The following is a 19,019-nucleotide window of genomic DNA, read 5'->3' on the forward strand; positions in this document are numbered from 1 at the left end:
AGCACTCCCCAATGTGATAGAATGTTAGAACTGCTGCTTCATGTTGCAGACCTTACATTACAATAACATATAATCAAACTGTATTATGAGATTAGGGTATGTTGGTGAACAACCCTTCAATCTATTTTGAACAAACAGTAACTATTAGGGGCGGTAAAATGTGGTGGATCGGTCTTGAAAGTTTAAATAAACAGGTACGGTTTTCGTTGAGTGATATAAGCCACCGAACCCAAATGCAACACAATTGCCACCCATATTATTCAGTCACCAAAAACTAAATTTTGTATATGTAAATATGGCAGGTGGTAGTTGTTGGGTATACCTGGTTAACTGCGATGTTAAACTATCATTTAGCTGAACAATCCTTTTATGGAATAAGAGGTGGGAAGAATACATATGGAAATCAGATATTAAAAAAAATGACATGATCCTTTGTGTATCAAAGTTTAACACACACGGTATCACTAAATTTGTGCTTCCTGATGAAAAAAAAAATAAAAATAAAAAACATAAAAATAAAAGAAAAATAAATTCACATCATGGCCAGTAACCAAATATGGTTTCTATTTACATGTACCAAGTACAAAAGCTGAGAATCGAATTTATATGTAAAAAAAGAGTAAAAACTATAATGTTATAATTTCAATGAATTTATTATACCGTAATATATAAATTCAATCTACGTGAAATATGTCAAATTGTGTCCTAGAACACATTGATATATATTCATAAGAACACAAATAAGTTGTTAAACCTGTTAACATAATAATACAACTAAAATCATTATAAAGCGATATCAGTTAAAAAAAAAAATAACTTTTAACATATGACATAACATACTCAGCTATAAGTCATATCTTCTAAATCACTACATAAACAAAATGATGAAATTTATTAACAATATCCTACAAATATGATCCTCTTAAGATGTTAACCAAATAAAAATTAAAATCACCATTATTCTTTTGATATCAGCTTCTGTTTAAATGATTTATTTTAGTGCACCGTCACTCCAATCATCTTATGTAATGGATATTCTTTTCTTTCAATCGTTGATCCCCTTCAAACACCAAAAAAAGAAAGCGTAGATTGTAACACTAACCGGTGGTGAGCGCAGAGCTATAGACAGGAATGAAGATTGCAGCCACAAGCAGAGTCCGTCATAACCAACAATAAGAAACGTCACAAAATCAGTAACTACACAAACACCTGAAAATTGTTAACGTAAAATGCCATTATAATAACTCGCGTTCACAAAATATTATTCAAAAGAAAAAAAAAGAAGAAAAACAACGGTTATGTATCAAAAAATGTGGCACAGATGTATGTATAAAATCAAGCAAGAAAACATGGATCGCCATGGCTGCAACTCTTAGGTTGCCCCGCCAAGATACAAATCCATTTTTTCTCATTGCTCGATCCAACTCCCACTAATTCATCATCACAGCCCCTTAAATTTTAATTTTCTTTTCATGAACCTCGTTGATGTTTATTGGGAGTTGTGAGTAGCGTCAGATATTACTTTGATCGTCTATAAACAGAAATGCTAGCATGCCGTAGGACTACATCCAAACTCCGTGGAGTGGATGCCATATCCGAAGATGGTAGGCAAGCTGTTTGATAGGAAACAAAGTCAATCAGCAACACAAACCGTCAAACCCCACATTCTAAAGCCAAGACTCGTGTTTTTCAATATGTTTCTAACGGAAAGCTGAAAAATCGGTACTCTGATGTTTTAAGCATCATTTTATACCTTCGCCAGATATGTACACATGTGGAACTAGTGCCTTCAGATGTTAGAGCAGCAATAACCACTTCACCCTACAATTTTCAAGGTATTATTAACTGCTTCTCACTTTATACATAGTAACACCCTTTAATTCGATACTAAGACAAAGATAATAAATAATGCAATAATAATTAAATTTTTATAACTTCAACTTGCAGAGACATCCAACAGATCGACCATAATTGTTGAAAATGTTAGTTTAATACTTGAATCGAGTTCGAGTAGGGAATGACAATATAATCAATTGTCCCATTTGCAATTCCCCAGATTCGAAGAACATTATCATTACGTGTTGTGCTCACGTTTTTGTCGATATTACATCAACCGAACATTCAATTCTGAATCTCCAGCTTTATGCCTATTGTGTAAACATCCTCTTTCAAAATCTTATCTTTTCGCACCATTAGTGGAGCTCAACCTCGAGGTTGATAATTCGAGCTATCAATGTTCTTCTAAAATTGCAACTCTTATAACTTTTAAAAGCATTCAAAAAAGAAAATTCTCCGATTAAATTTGTTGTGTTTTCACGGTATGGCAAGTTGCCAGTCTGTCTTGAAGAACCGTTAAAACATGTGGGATTTAAAACTTTGTGTCTGGACGAGGTAACGAAAAGAGAAATGGTGATTAAAGAATTTGAAGCTTCGGGCCCTGATTGACCACAGTTTTGCTAACGAGCATTAGAGTTTTATTAGGTACATGCATAACACTGACTGCGGCTTCAAAAGTGTACATCATGGAACCATGGTGGAAACCCGAAAACTGAAGAACGCGCGATGAGTATAGTTCATAGGTTCGGGCAAAAGGAGCATGTAAGAATTGTGAAACTAATTGCTAACGATAGCATAGATGATGGGGTTTTGTTGTCACTTAAAAACAAGAAGTTGACCAAGGAAGAGTTTAACAAAGATAAAAGAGATTTCGATGTAGTAGCTGATCTCAGTTTGTTTCTGTCACTGTGAATAAAAGATGCAAATTTTAAATCGATCGTTAGATTTTTGTGTTCAGGATTCGCAACTTCAAGTTTGTTACTATATTTTTTTTAATATTTTCGTGACTAACATGTTATATTATTGGCCCTAAGTAGTGTATGTTACAACAGATATGGATATCACTCAGTAGGCGTGTATTGTATTTCATGGTTATACACTCCGTATTGAGTTGGAAAAAAAACAAGCTATTGAGTGATATTCATATCAGAACATTAACATACATTACCTACACCCAAGTAAAATAACATGTTGGTCACGAAAAGATTAATTAAAAAAGGTAGTAACAAACTTGAAGTTGTGAATCCTGATCACAAAAACCTAATGATTAATTTAAAATTTGCATCTTTTATTCACAATGATAACAACAAATGGATCAGCCACTACGTCGAAGTCTCTTTTATCCTTGTCAAACGCTTCCTTGCCTAACTTCTTGTTTTCAAGTAACAACAAAATCCTATCATTTACGCTATCGTTATCAGTTAGTTTCGCAATTTTTACATGCTCCTTTTGCCCGAACCTATGAACGAGATTCATTGCGTGTTCTTCACTTTCCGGGTTCCACCATGGTTCCATGATGTACACTCTTGGCCACAGTCAGTTGTATGTTTGTACCTAATAGAACTCTAACACTTGCGAGCAAAATTGTGGGTCCATCCGTGCCTGAAACTTCAAATTCTTTAATAACAATTTCTTTTTCCATTACCCCGTCTAAACACAAAGTTTTAAATCCCGGATCTTTTAACGATTCTTCAAGTAAAACTAGCAATTTGTCATACCGTGAGAACACAAAGGATTTAATTGGAGAATTTTCTTTTCGGGATGCTTTAAAAGTTGTACACGAGCTGCAATTTTAGAAGAGCATTGATAACTCGAATTATCAACCTCGAGGTTGAGCTTTGGTGATGGTGAAAAAAGATCGAATTTTGGAAGAGCATGTCTATACAATAAAAATAAAGATGCAGCTTCGGAATTAAAGGTTCAGTTGATGCTATTTCGACAAAAAACGTTAGCACAACACGTAATGATAATGTTTTTCGAATCTGGAGAATAGCAAATGAAACAATTGATTATATCTCCATCATTCAGTGTTTGAACTCAATTCGAGTATTATAACTAACTTTTTCAACAATTATGGTCGGTCTATTAGATGCGTCTGTAAGTTGAAGTTGTAAAAACTTAATCAATATTATATTAATTATTATCTTTATTTCAGTACTCGAATTAAAGGGTGTTACTAACTATAAAGTGAGAAGCAGTTAATAAATAATAATAATACCTTGAAAATTGTAAGATAAAGTGATTATTGTTGCTCTAACTTCTGAAGGCACTAATTCCACATGCGTACATATCTGGCGAATGTGTAAAATTATGTTTAAAATATAAGAGTAACAATATTTCAGCTTTCAAATAGAAATATATCGAGAAACACGAGTCTTGGCTTTAGATTCCATGTCATGGTAGTCTACCAAAAAAGGTCTACGTTAAATATACTTGTAGTTCTTTCAGGAAGACCAATCAGAGCCTTTTCTCTTGTGCATCTTAATGAAATTGTTGCCAATAACGCCTACAAAGTTAGAAAACAACATATTTTAATAAAAAAATAGGTTGTGTTACTATTTATCCTTAACAAGTCAAGCACAAATAGATAAACTATATAAATATAGTTATAAAGATATAAAGTGAGTGTATTTGTAGGTCTGCCCAATCAAGCATATACCCGTTTTGACCTGTACGTGAACAATCAAATTTTTCACCAAGTGATGGATGGTCGAATTTTATCTGGAGCCTTGAGAGTCCCTTTGCTTACCCTTGAATAATTAGGCATTGTACCAAGCTATCCCAATAGCTTATGGTCGAAAATGGATCAACTCTTAAAAACGCCATTATAGAAAATAAGTCCATGGAAATCTTAAAAACGCCATTAGCTGAACAATCCTTTTATGGAAATCAGATATTAAATAAAATAAATATAAGAGGTGAGAAGAATAAATTACCTCTCTAAAATGACATGATCCTTTGTATATCAAAGTTTAACAGATACGGTATCACTAAATTTGTGCTTCCTGATGAAAAAAAAAACATAGATATTAAAGAAAAATAAATTCACATCACTACCCCTAATTTTTAACCTTCTTTTCATGAACCTCGTTGATGTTTATTGGGAGTTGTGAGTAGCATCAGATATTCACTTTAATCGTCTATACACATAAATGCTAGCATGCCGGAGGACTGCATCCAAACTCCGTGGAATGGTTGCCATTCACCACGGACCTGAAGATGGTAGGCAGGCTGTTTGATATGAAACAAAGTCAATCAGCAGCACCAACCACCGTGAAACCCCACATTCACGAAGGACTTGCAAGGTAATAGAGAATCGATAAAAACTAAACAAACATAGCAAACTCATAAAAAATTATACCACATGAGTATGCATCCTTTATTCCCATTATGGTTAAATGACTATATAGTCACAATGGTTTATTAAAAAATAGCTCTCTTATACGTCTTTCCTAGATCACATTCATATACATCAATGTGTAAAACATACATTCAAATTAGAAGAGTACTATATAAGAAAACTTAGGCGAACGTTAAATTCTTTAAAATAAATAAATCGAAGGATACCAAATTGCAAATTCAAAAGTGGCCTATATAAACATATAAAAAATTGACTATATGCAATGAAAGAGAATTTTTCAGCAACTATTATTTAGCGTAGAAATGTTTAAACGAATAAATGCAAAGAAATCGGCAAAACAGAATACATGTCCAGGAACCAATAGACACCGACCAACGTGTTGTTTTAGTCCTTAAGCAACCCAAAACGATAGAAAAAGGTATTTTTAGTATATATGGTATACGTTTCAAGAATCAAAATGTGAGGTAAATGATAATTTTTTAAAAATAAAATAAGTTAACAATACCTAATTGCAGGTTCCAAAAATGGTTGATACAAACAGGGAAAGCACTTACAACATGGAACCGAAACACGAATACTGACGCGCAACTGGTACGCCTTAGATAACTACAAACGACAACGACACCAGTGACGGCAACAGTAGGTACAGTTCGAGGTCAACCGCCTAAAACCCTAATTTGTAAAAAAAAAAAAAAAAAGCCGTCAATCTATCTTAAAAACTGGCAAAACCCGAATTTGAAAACATATCATCACTCGATCTGAACAAGAGGCAAAAAGGAATACTAACCAACAACGACAAATACGTATAGAAAATCAGCCACAACAAACGAATACATATGAATCGTTCGAAAACATAACTGCCATATATCAACCAACTCAACTACAGATCGATTAAATAGTAATAGATCTGTAAGTATTGCTAACAAAAAATATTAATGTACAAGGAAACTAACTTCAGATCTGTTTAATAATAACTAATTTATACTCAACATTTTCGACCATAACAAAAAACTTAAAAATAAAAATTCTTTAAATCAAATCTCATTCTTAGTTGTAATCAAAGACCCTTCATTTCAGTGAAAAGATCTATTGTATACTTTTAAACAACTTTTAAACAAAAGAAAACAATTTTTTAAATATAAGAATTTAATAAAAGTGAGCTATACTCCTACATTTGTATCAGGAAACCCAAATCCTTAAACTATGCATCAAACCAATATCCCAAATATCTAATTTAACGATTTAACAAATCCTATGTCAACCTGGATCTGGAAACTAACCACAAACGGAATCTTAACCGGATGTCGTGTGGGCGGCGATGGTGTTTTTCGTTGCCGGAATCATATTTGAATTTATGTTGGGCGGCGGCAATCGTTTTAGTGGCCGAAGTTATTATCGGAAATAAGGTTTGCGGTGGTGGTGCTTTTCAGTAGAGTTGGTGGCAGCAGTGTCAACAAAGTGCAGATAGCCTGTTGGTTTTGCGATATAGAGGGTGGCGTTAGGGCATGATTGGGCCCGTGGCATGCAAAATAAAAGCCCACAACTGATAAGCATGATTGGGCCCGTAGCTTTGAGGATAAGCCCATTGTAATCGTAAGTTGACAAAGAGGATGGTGTACTGAATTGTAATGAAAACCATCGAGTTTCATCTCATCATCTACATAACTTCTGAAATATAATAACAACTTCACAAATGTAAGAAGCTATTGCAAAGGGTAAGTTACACAATACAACAACAACAACAACAACAACAACACTTTAATGTGAAAGATAATTTCTAAAATATGATAGAGTACTTTTTTTATTATTATTTTTTTCAAGTACGAATATGAATTATCATTGTATACTAAACCTACGTGTCAGTTAAATGATTAATGATTATATATATTTTTTATATACTTCGTAACATTTTATCAAAGGTTTTTTTTCTGATTTACATTTTATTAGATTCCATTTCTTAGTATAGTAGTAATAGTAATTATTATCACTACAGTATATACTAAAACTTACAGTGGTGGAGTAACGAGGGATGAAGAAGACGATGGTGATGAATAATAGAAAGGGAGAAGTTCACCAAATTCTGAACAACGGCGAACAGAGTGTTGTTATAGTTTTAGGGCTTGTTATTTGATTTATATGAGAATTGATTGATATTTGGGGATGGATATTTGGAGATGGATAGGGGTTAGCATTTTAGAATCTTAGTTAATAAACACGGAGTAAAATGCATTAATTTAAATATATGCGTCCCAATACATTAATGGTAATTAATCTAAATATGGACGCGGATATGATGGGTTGGATCATTACATTAATCTAAATATTCATCTTAGTCCATGGAACATAAATGTAATAAATGAATAAAAATATCGATCCTTGAATTTTTTTTCTTATCCTTTTTGTCTATCGAATTTATCAAAAACGTTCTCTGCTGCGAAACAAGAGCTCCTCACGTCGTTAGATAAAGATTGTACATCTTATTTTGTAAAATTTGTTTGTGGTCCTACCAATCCACCTAACCCGCAACTTCCTACTTGAACCTGGAAATCAACCAATGAAGAATAAAATAATTAGTTTTTGTTTAGTCGAATAGGCTACTAAAAAGGATGACATTAAGACTATGAAAGTGCTAATCAAGAAAGTGAGATGTCATTGTGCACAAATGAATAATTATAAAGAGAAAAACGAACCTTTAGTAATTTGTACACACAAATTTACAATTACATATGTACATTGATCTCGGTCAAAAGATATGAAGTTAAATGATATCAAAAGATCAGACTCAATGTGAAGTTAAATGATAATCGGGAAATCACAATTATTGTGTTACATCCATATCAAAAGATATGTAAAGCCATGCACAAATCTGATGCGCTAAGTAAAATGAGAGGAGAGAGAGAGAGAGAGAGAGAGTGTTAGGAACTCCATTAACGGTGCCACGACGAAGGTCGGAGATACGTACAACGGCGGACAAGGGGATAGACTAACAAGGCTCTTCGGAATCCAATTAACATCATTCATGTTCTTCAATTTCCCTGAAAATTGGGGAGTGGAAGATCTCTGGAAATCGTTCAAACCCTTCGGTGATATTAGAGATATTTACCTTGTCCGAAAAAGATTAAAAAACCACAAACGATTTGCGTTTGCGAGGTTTGGTAATGTACACAGTGGTAATCATCTTCTCACTGCCCTTGAGAAGATTACATTCGATGGAAATCCAATAAGGATTTACAAAGCTGATCAAAAAGGTGCTAATGAAACAAGGGATACACTTAATGATAAGTACCCATGCGACAACAAAACTGGAAGGTTCACGAATGCATTCAGGGACAATAGAGGGTACAACGAGGTGGCTGGAAATATCAATGGAGATCTTCGCGATGAATTACTAAAAAGGGATCTAAGGGAATTAATTCCTAGAAAAGTACCAAGTTCTGCTGTTGATGTCAAAAGTAATATTGTCATCGACGATGTCTGTAACTGTCATCTTCTGAAAAGATCCATTGCAGGTACAATCAAGGATTGGAGGAATATACATAGGTTTGATAGCTTATGTAAAGCTGATGGGTACAATTGTTATATCAAATATCTAGGTGGGTTAGAAATCCTCTTGGTTTTCAATTCATCAATCGAAGCAAAGAAAGTCTTTCATAATAAAGACTCCGCAGTATACAAATGGTGTAACAATGTGAGGATTATCGTTAATCCGATTCGGAATATCAAGAAATTAGCCTGGGTAGAAATAATAGGGGCACCAGTATTCTGCTGGAATGAGGAAACATTTATCAAAGTTGCAAGACTATGGGGAGATGTAATCGAAACAGAGAATTGTTCTATTAATCAAGGGAATCAAAATTTAATTTCTGGAAAGGTTTTGCTTTTGTTGAAGGGATCTGTGCAAGCTGAAGGGTAGGCAAATCTAGAAGAAAATCATCATAAGTTTCAAGTACAAGTGAAAGAACTTAAGGATGATCTCCTCAACTTATGTCTTGAATATCCAGATGACATGGTAGGTGAACATAAAAATAATGATGAGCAGGATGATAATGTAACGTCCTCCCAATAGGGTCTGGAAGAAACGTTACTAATATCAAATAAACCAACATATTATAATACGAGAACAATACTAAATGAGAAAATTTAACTTTATTGAGTACGCAGCGGAAAATGAAATGTCGTTACAATAATGGAAATAACGATAAAGTAATTGTTCATATGCAGAAGTAATAAATGCGATATCTCTTGATCCTAAGTCCAAGTAGCATCACATAAGTAGTAGATAAGAAAGCTTGAATCAAACAGCACCTAAGACAAAACATGCTAAAGTGTCAACCAAAAAGGTTGAGTGAAGTTCATAGGTTTAACATAAGTAGTTATCGTTGTTTTTAGACCACAAGATTTAGTTGTAAAGTTGATCTCCCGTAGGATCAAAAAGTAGATCTCGCAGATCCAAAAGTAGTACTGATTCGTGATATTTTAGACTAAACGTTTGTTTTGTTGCCCCGATGATAAGTTGGCAGTACCTTATCACCATGTTTAAATCATTATTAAGTAATACAAAGACATCACGGTCAAATGTATCGGGGACGTTACTCCCGATAGGCCTACCCCCAATAATTAAGAATGCCTTATCCTGAAAGCAATTAAAAAATATCACTGTGGGGTCTTAGTAGCATAAGCTAGTCATAGTACAGTTTAGGTTCGTACTTGTGTCTAAGTTGTTTAAAGTATAAAAGCAGCATGTGTCTCACCCCAGTAAGTATAAAAAGTGCTATAGCAATAAGAGTGGGGCTATGAAAGTCACCTTAGTAAGTAGAGAGGGAGTTATTCCTCGGAATAAAGAGTTGAACGAGTGAGCAGGAAAGTCAACCTATTGACATTTAAGAGTAGTTAAGTGTTTTGTCCATGTTTAAGTTTAAGTATGTGTTTAAGTATAGTTTGTTTTACTAAGTTTCTATTCCTAGTAAGTTACTATTTTTATAAAGTTTCCATTTTTAGAAAGTTTCTTATTTTACTAAGTTTCTATGACTAGAGAGTTTCTACTTTTATGAGTGTTTTTCATTTTAGGATACTTGCCGTATTAGATAAGCTTCCAATCACCCCTTTCCCTTCGAATGGCTAATTTAGATCTAGGGGCTTGAGCCATAGGACCCTTAAAATCGGAAATCCAAACCCTCTGCCTAGAATCTCGTAGAAATCATTCGTCAAGAAAGTTCGAAGATCTATACATCTCTAATACATATCCCAAAAAGTTTTTGTGCTACAATATAAGTAGTAGGTTATAGGTGCTAGTAATAGTAATAGTGTATACATGTTAAGTACTAGTATAAGTATTATTAGGGTTTAAGGTTTTAATATGTATATGTATATATAATTCGTATATATACATAAAAATATTTTTTTTTACATGTATATATGTATATATAAATCTAGGAGTGTTTATGTATATACTTATGAATAACAAGTTTATAATATGAATATGAATTAACAAAGATTAAAGTTTATGTAAATAGTTTAGGGTTTATGTTATACCTTTGAAGATTCAAGATAATTAACAAAGAAAAGATGAACACGATGAAGATGGAAGATCAAAGCCTTAAAAATCTTGAAGAACTCCTTGAAGATTCTTGAAGAACACGAAGAACAAGCTTGAAGATCCGAATACCACAAGAGAGGGAGAGGGAGAGATTGTTTTTGAGAGAGGATTTTGGTGTGATTTGTGAATGAGAAACTAGGAGTCTAGGAGTGTTTATATAGTGCAAGTATTAGAGTGTTAGTCAACATAAGGATGTTCTAATTAATGATTTTATTTTGTTTTATAATTTTTAGTCAACAAAAGGTGGTACTAGTTTATAATTAGTCAACATAAGGATGTACTAGTTTATACTTTATTTTTAGTCAACATAAGGATGTAATTGTTTAAGATTCTTTAGTCTCATTATTATTACTATTATTATTATTATTATGTTTACTATTATTTTTACATTTACTACATGATAAGTATTATTTTCTTTTTACTAATTCATGACTTGTATTTATTTTTATTTAGTTCCCAATTGTTTTATTATTTATATAAATGTCACTTTTTATTTATTACTTATAGATTAATAGTTATAAATAATATTATTGAAATGCATAAATTTTAATTAGCAGTGAGTGTCTAATAAAAGTTTATTATTTGGTCAACGTTAAATTGATTGTGTATATAACAACCCTTAAATAATTAATACGTATAGTCAGACAGTAAACGCTAGGGTCATTTCAGTAATTTCAGAAGTCAAAAAGTGAGGGTTGTTATAGTACATCCCCGTTAATAAAAACTTTGTCCCGAAGTTTTAGGTAGACTTCTCGGATGCATCAGCAGTTGAGAAGAGATGGGGATATTTCCGTTTCATATGGTCTTTGCGTTCCCAGGTATATTCGCGGCCTCTACGCGAATTCCAACAGACTTTAATGATAGGTATGTTGCTTTTACGCGTTTGTTTGACCTCTCCTTCCATGATTTCTATAGGTTCTTCAACGAAGTGCATTTTATCATTAATGCGAAGATCATTCAAAATGATGATGTTATACAAGTTATTTCAGTAAATTGGATACATGAAATGTGTTATGAATGGTATTGAGCTCATTTAAAACCTTGAGCATTTTATGCCACAATATTAGGGCAGACAAACAGAAAGGAGTTCGTGAAAATCACAGTCATGAAATTTGATAGAGATCTTCATTGTTTACAACAAGAATATTTTAATGATGAATATAAGTTGAAAAATAAAGTTTTATCACTATTGAATAATATGGATAAAACGATTCGTTTATAGGAAGAGTATAAACGAAGCTATCATAAGAGAGTGAAATGAGAAAATTAAATGTTCGCCTTAACTTTTGACGTAGTCACGATTATTTCCGGAATTCAAGGAATTAAAGGAAATCTTCGTAATCTATAAGATTTGATTCTCCGATATTTACGAAATTTTGAGATTTGTTTGATTAAATGCGGTGATTTTCCTCGATTGATGTGTTTGGAATTTTGCTATAAATTAGCTTCTTCCGTTTCATTATCTTCACCACTTCTATACTTTCTTTCTCAATTCAAACTTTCAAAAGATTAAGAAAATGCTAAATCCAGTTCTGATCCTGGTTATTATATTGACCATCTATGCAGTCATTCTTCTTTTTCTTTTACCGCCAGAAGAATCTGTTTACTTCTTCTATGCTCTTGGGGTTATAGTGTTTTTAATTATCCTGTGTCTTTATATTGCTATACGCATTGATATACACGGTTTGTAATTTTGGAGTCGTTATCGGGCTTTATATTTTCCCTTATATGTCGGAGCTTTATGTTTTTGTTTCTTCTTCCCGACTTCAAGTCAAGCGAGTAATGGTCCAGAATTCATAGGTATGAAGTTTTGAATGATCATAATATATAAAGTAGAAAGGAAAGGTAATAGCACGATTTGATTTGTCATATTACCAGAATATCCGAAAAAGACCGAATCATCAAGAAAAATATTTTCTTGATATGTTTAGAGGTTAAATAGAATGTAAGACTCGTGTAACATGGCAAATGATGATTATAAAATCTATGAATCATCATCTTTCATTAAAAACTTAGCATGACTTACTGTAATATAATCACGTTGGCCTGACCTCATTATATTATATTAACTCACGCTTCAATTCCCAATCACTTCTTCAAAGCATTTATAATTTAAACTCGAATTTTACAGAATATAGAAACTAAAACAGTTTCCTTTATAAAGATATCGCAAAGAGATACTTAATTGCGGACATGAATCGTTATGAAGATATCTTCCGAAATATAGAGGATATTTATGATGATATTTTGGAATTTCTAAGTTCGAAAGTTGATGAAGAAAAATTTTCCGCAAGCTTTTAACATGACTTTGGAGCAAGATATTCTCTAAAGATTTCACCGGATTCAGAATTTTCTGGATTCTTTGAATATAGGGTTTGGCCCTTGTGTTTGTCCTTGGTCTCCTCCATGGTTAGCTCAATCCGTTTTTCAGTTCCAAATTTTCTTTTGGGCTTTTCCAACGTACCATTCTTTATTATCAAACTGTTAGCCCTTAAGAACATCTATAGCATTTGCTGCTTCGTCAGCATTCTCAAGGTTAACGAATCTGAATCATTGATTGACAACCCGAGATGGTTTCAAGAAATTTTATTTTTAGATGATTAAACACTGATTGTAATCGTCAATGGATCTAATGGTTGACGAATAGGCGTTGTTGATTTCAAACGTAATGAATGATAATTTTGGTGGTTTGATGTGATAATTCATCATAGAATACGAATGAATATAAATCATGAATGTAGTGATCTTTAGAAAGATAACATCTGCTATAGCTTTACTTGAATTCTGATATGTCAAATTCAGAATATGTAATTTGATTTGAATGAAAATGGTTGTTCTTTGGTGCGCGGATACATATGTGGATGTAAGTAGTATAGTTACTGATTATTGAATCAGAATTTGAAGAATGTACAATGTAACATATTAATGTGAGATATAAATATTTCTCGGGTATTACCTACCCATTAAAATATTTTCACAATTAACAGTTTGTACAAAAGAGAAGATATACGTTCATATATGTATTCTTCAGATATAATATATATTTAATGAGTTAATATAATATTAAACTCATTTGATTTGCGGTTGAAACGAGAATAAATAATCTCCAAAACCTTAGAGATTTCATAATTGTCGCGAAATATTTCGCTAATGAAGTTATGAATCAATACTTCATCGTTCATTGTTATTGATATACCTCAGTATATGATGTTGGTGCTAGTGGAATTCTTGTGAAATTCATAAGGCACGAATGATGTTTTCTAGAAAGTTTCGAGTACATCGAAAATGAAAGTATACAATCAATCATGTATTTGAGTAATACACTTGGTTTATTATGAAATGGAGTTTATTGTGTTGAAGCAGTGATTAACGATTGTTAAGTCATTAACGAAGGATGTACATCATAGCATATTAATGATATGAATTAATCAAGTAGTACATACTAGTTAAGATTCACACGTAATAGCTTAGTATGAAAAGATTTATTATTGTTCCAATCCATATATATAAAGTATACATATGTAATTCTTCAGGAAGAATGAGTCAATACATCTTTACTCATTATTACTAATATTCCTTGGTATCTATGGGGCGTATGATGTTGATGTTTGAGGTACTGAGTGTGATGTTGAGGCGTGGAATGCGGATGTTTTCGTTGGTGAAGCTGGTGATGTTGGTGGTGATGCCGATGGTACTGGTGGTACTGGTTATGCTGCTGGTGCTGCTGCTGGTGTTCGTAGGTTTTGCACCATATTCTCCAGAGCCACTACTCGAGTGCGAAGCTCGTTGACTTCTTCTATTATTCCGGGATGATTGGCGGTTCGGACAAGTGGATGAATAAGATCTAAAATTTTAGATATTATATATTCGTGACTAGATATCCTGGAAATGAGGGTGAAAATAGTGTTCCGAACGGGTTCGCCAGTAAGTGCTTCAGGTTCTTCACCAAGAGGTGAATTCGGTTGGTGGAAGGGATCACCTTCTTCTTGTCTCCATTGATTAAGTTTACTACGAACCCATCCCCAATTCATCCAAAATAGATTATGGCTGATTGGTTGGTTCATTCCGGTTACGCTGCCATTGGAGCTCGAAGAGTTCGAGGAATCCATATTATGTGTTTGGAATTAGGGTTTTTGATATGAGATTAGTTTTGAATACTAGATGATATATTCGTCTCCTCGAATACGTGTATATAGCAAAAGATTTCCGTAATTTATGGAGGGAATTTAGGAAAAGTGTTAGACAAAATCTATTAGGATAGATACGATAAGATATAATAAGATATGATGTGTCTTTACTTTAATAATGGCAGTATGACGTGTCGAGATCATAAAGTGATAAGTATGTAATCTAATAATCTTTTGATTAAAGACTTTCAATTCGTATACTGTGATAACCCAATGACATTTTTCAATTCGCAAACCGATGCATAAAGGCATAAGGCATATAGGTACGTGATATAACAGAGAGTTATATACGTTTGAGTGTGAGTAGTAACAATTATAAGAATTTCAAAATCATGGATAATATTTCATGTAATACATATGTAATACACATAACCATGATAGATGACTTATGAATGTCAAGAATTTCTGAAATCATTGTGTCGCATTTAGATGCGGTGGTGTAATTGGATAGTACTCAGGAAAATGAGCAGAGTTCTTAGATTAGCTCGGCATTCTAAGATAAGTAAAGTTTCTAAAGTATAGTGTAGCATTTAACAGTTAAAGGCAACAATTAAAGGCACTATGGTCAAGGAAAGTTGTAGTCCTACATTAGGAAAGAGACTTTGATTAGAATCTTTAAGTCAAGTTTGGTAAAGCATGATTGTTAAGATTATAAGGCAATTCTAAATGCTTTAAGTCTAAGGAAGGAAAGGTTATAGTTTCCTAGATTGCTAAGGCACCCTAGCTAGCAAGTAAGGCACACATAAAAATGCAATCCTGGTTCTCTATAACAGCCTGGTTATGCTCTGATACCAATCTGTGACGTCCTCCCAATAGGGTCTGGAAGAAACGTTACTAATATCAAATAAACCAACATATTATAATACGAGAACAATACTAAATGAGAAAATTTAACTTTATTGAGTACGCAGCGGAAAATGAAATGTCGTTACAATAATGGAAATAACGATAAAGTAATTGTTCATATGCAGAAGTAATAAATGCGATATCTCTTGATCCTAAGTCCAAGTAGCATCACATAAGTAGTAGATAAGAAAGCTTGAATCAAACAGCACCTAAGACAAAACATGCTAAAGTGTCAACCAAAAAGGTTGAGTGAAGTTCATAGGTTTAACATAAGTAGTTATCGTTGTTTTTAGACCACAAGATTTAGTTGTAAAGTTGATCTCCCGTAGGATCAAAAAGTAGATCTCGCAGATCCAAAAGTAGTACTGATTCGTGATATTTTAGACTAAACGTTTGTTTTGTTGCCCCGATGATAAGTTGGCAGTACCTTATCACCATGTTTAAATCATTATTAAGTAATACAAAGACATCACGGTCAAATGTATCGGGGACGTTACTCCCGATAGGCCTACCCCCAATAATTAAGAATGCCTTATCCTGAAAGCAATTAAAAAATATCACTGTAGGGTCTTAGTAGCATAAGCTAGTCATAGTACAGTTTAGGTTCGTACTTGTGTCTAAGTTGTTTAAAGTATAAAAGCAGCATGTGTCTCACCCCAGTAAGTATAAAAAGTGCTATAGCAATAAGAGTGGGGCTATGAAAGTCACCTTAGTAAGTAGAGAGAGAGTTATTCCTCGGAATAAAGAGTTGAACGAGTGAGCAGGAAAGTCAACCTATTGACATTTAAGAGTAGTTAAGTGTTTTTTCCATGTTTAAGTTTAAGTATGTGTTTAAGTATAGTTTGTTTTACTAAGTTTCTATTCCTAGTAAGTTACTATTTTTATAAAGTTTCCATTTTTAGAAAGTTTCTTATTTTACTAAGTTTCTATGACTAGAGAGTTTCTACTTTTATGAGTGTTTTTCATTTTAGGATACTTGCCGTATTAGATAAGCTTCCAATCACCCCTTTCCCTTCGAATGGCTAATTTAGATCTAGGGGCTTGAGCCATAGGACCCTTAAAATCGGAAATCCAAACCCTCTGCCTAGAATCTCGTAGAAACCATTCGTCAAGAAAGTTCGAAGATCTATACATCTCTAATACATATCCCAAAAAGTTTTTGTGCTACAATATAAGTAGTAGGTTATAGGTGCTAGTAATAGTAATAGTGTATACATGTTAAGTACTAGTATAAGTAGTATTAGGGTTTAAGGTTTTAATATGTATATGTATATATAATTCGTATATATACATAAAAATATTTTTTTTTACATGTATATATGTATATATAAATCTAGGAGTGTTTATGTATATACTTATGAATAACAAGTTTATAATATGAATATGAATTAACAAAGATTAAAGTTTATGTAAATAGTTTAGGGTTTATGTTATACCTTTGAAGATTCAAGATAATTAACAAAGAAAAGATGAACACGATGAAGATGGAAGATCAAAGCCTTAAAAATCTTGAAGAACTTCTTGAAGATTCTTGAAGAACACGAAGAACAAGCTTGAAGATCCGAATACCACAAGAGAGGGAGAGGGAGAGATTGTTTTTGAGAGAGGATTTTGGTGTGATTTGTGAATGAGAAACTAGGAGTCTAGTAGTGTTTATATAGTGCAAGTATTAGAGTGTTAGTCAACATAAGGATGTTCTAATTAATGATTTTATTTTGTTTTATAATTTTTAGTCAACAAAAGGTGGTACTAGTTTATAATTAGTCAACATAAGGATGTACTAGTTTATACTTTATTTTTAGTCAACATAAGGATGTAATTGTTTAAGATTCTTTAGTCTCATTATTATTACTATTATTATTATTATATTTACTATTATTTTTACATTTACTACATGATAAGTATTATTTTCTTTTTACTAATTCATGACTTGTATTTATTTTTATTTAGTTCCGAATTGTTTTATTATTTATATAAATGTCACTTTTTATTTATTACTTATAGATTAATAGTTATAAATAATATTATTGAAATGCATAAATTTTAATTAGCAGTGAGTGTCTAATAAAAGTTTATTATTTGGTCAACGTTAAATTGATTGTGTATATAACAACCCTTAAATAATTAATACGTATAGTCAGACAGTAAACCCTAGGGTCATTTCAGTAATTTCAGAAGTCAAAAAGTGAGGGTTGTTATAGATAATGAGTTTGTTAATGACACATTTGATAACAACAACGACGATGAAGACGATAATAGAAACTTTGAATATGAGTCCGAGGATGACTTCATCCTAGAAAATGATCGGAAAAATCAACGTCACGATGAAGACGATCGGAATTTGGAAGATTCGGTTGACAAGGCTGATAACAGAAGTGTGGAAGACAACGGGTCCCATTGTATTGGGATTGAGAATCCATTTGAAAATATTAATGATTATGTAGCGTATGAGAATGACATTGAGGGGTCCAATAATTCCTTTGTCAAACCTAATGATTGTGGCCATTTTTCTAACGTAAAACATGCTCCTAATATTGAGATAGATTCAAAAGACAAGTGCTTACACCCTGGTAACAACCTACCAGATCAGAATAGCCCAAAACAAAACATCTAAAAAAGCCCAACAGCGTTTTTAAATGAAGCCCAATTTGTTGGCAGCCCAGCCAAATTTTCACATAACAAGGTCACTTTATCTACTGCTGAAGTCATAAAAAATAACGAGGAAACTCACAGTACTCCTGAAATGGGGAATATCAAAGAAGATATACTCAATATGGGTCTTGATTCCAGTAGTCCAATCAGTAAAATGAAAGCTATCGATGAGGATGAGGGCATTGGACCATCGACGAATTTGGGTGACAACATGGCCGAACTAAACGAGCCAACCAAGGTTAAAGGTCCAAAGATTGATGCTGAGGTAAAAAAGAAAATTAACTCGAAGATCAAGTGCAGCGATATCCCTAAAGCAGCAAACAAGAACAAGAAAGCGGTAACGCAAAAGAAAGATTGTTGCTTGTCAAGTATTCATCGATGGAAATCATCTTCACGTATGATGAATATCAAGAACATTGCAAGAAAGCGTAGACCAAATGATCAGCCTATTCGATCCAATTGCACATCCTGTGCAGGTAAGTCTTCGAACTCTTTTGAGTCAGTCTCGAATAAATTGGGGGGAAACGGGTCAATTGACTCA

The 19,019-nt window shown here is 33.0% G+C and overlaps 1 pseudogene; it reads right to left on the reverse strand.

Moving 5' to 3' along the window:
• Window positions 1-464: 464 nt before the first annotated feature.
• LOC139875334 (putative SWI/SNF-related matrix-associated actin-dependent regulator of chromatin subfamily A member 3-like 1) lies at window positions 465-5,215 on the reverse strand (annotated as a pseudogene).
• Between the last annotated feature and the right edge of the window lie 13,804 nt (window positions 5,216-19,019).

This window comes from Rutidosis leptorrhynchoides, chromosome 11 (assembly GCF_046630445.1).
Source record: "Rutidosis leptorrhynchoides isolate AG116_Rl617_1_P2 chromosome 11, CSIRO_AGI_Rlap_v1, whole genome shotgun sequence".
NCBI lineage: Eukaryota > Viridiplantae > Streptophyta > Magnoliopsida > Asterales > Asteraceae > Rutidosis > Rutidosis leptorrhynchoides.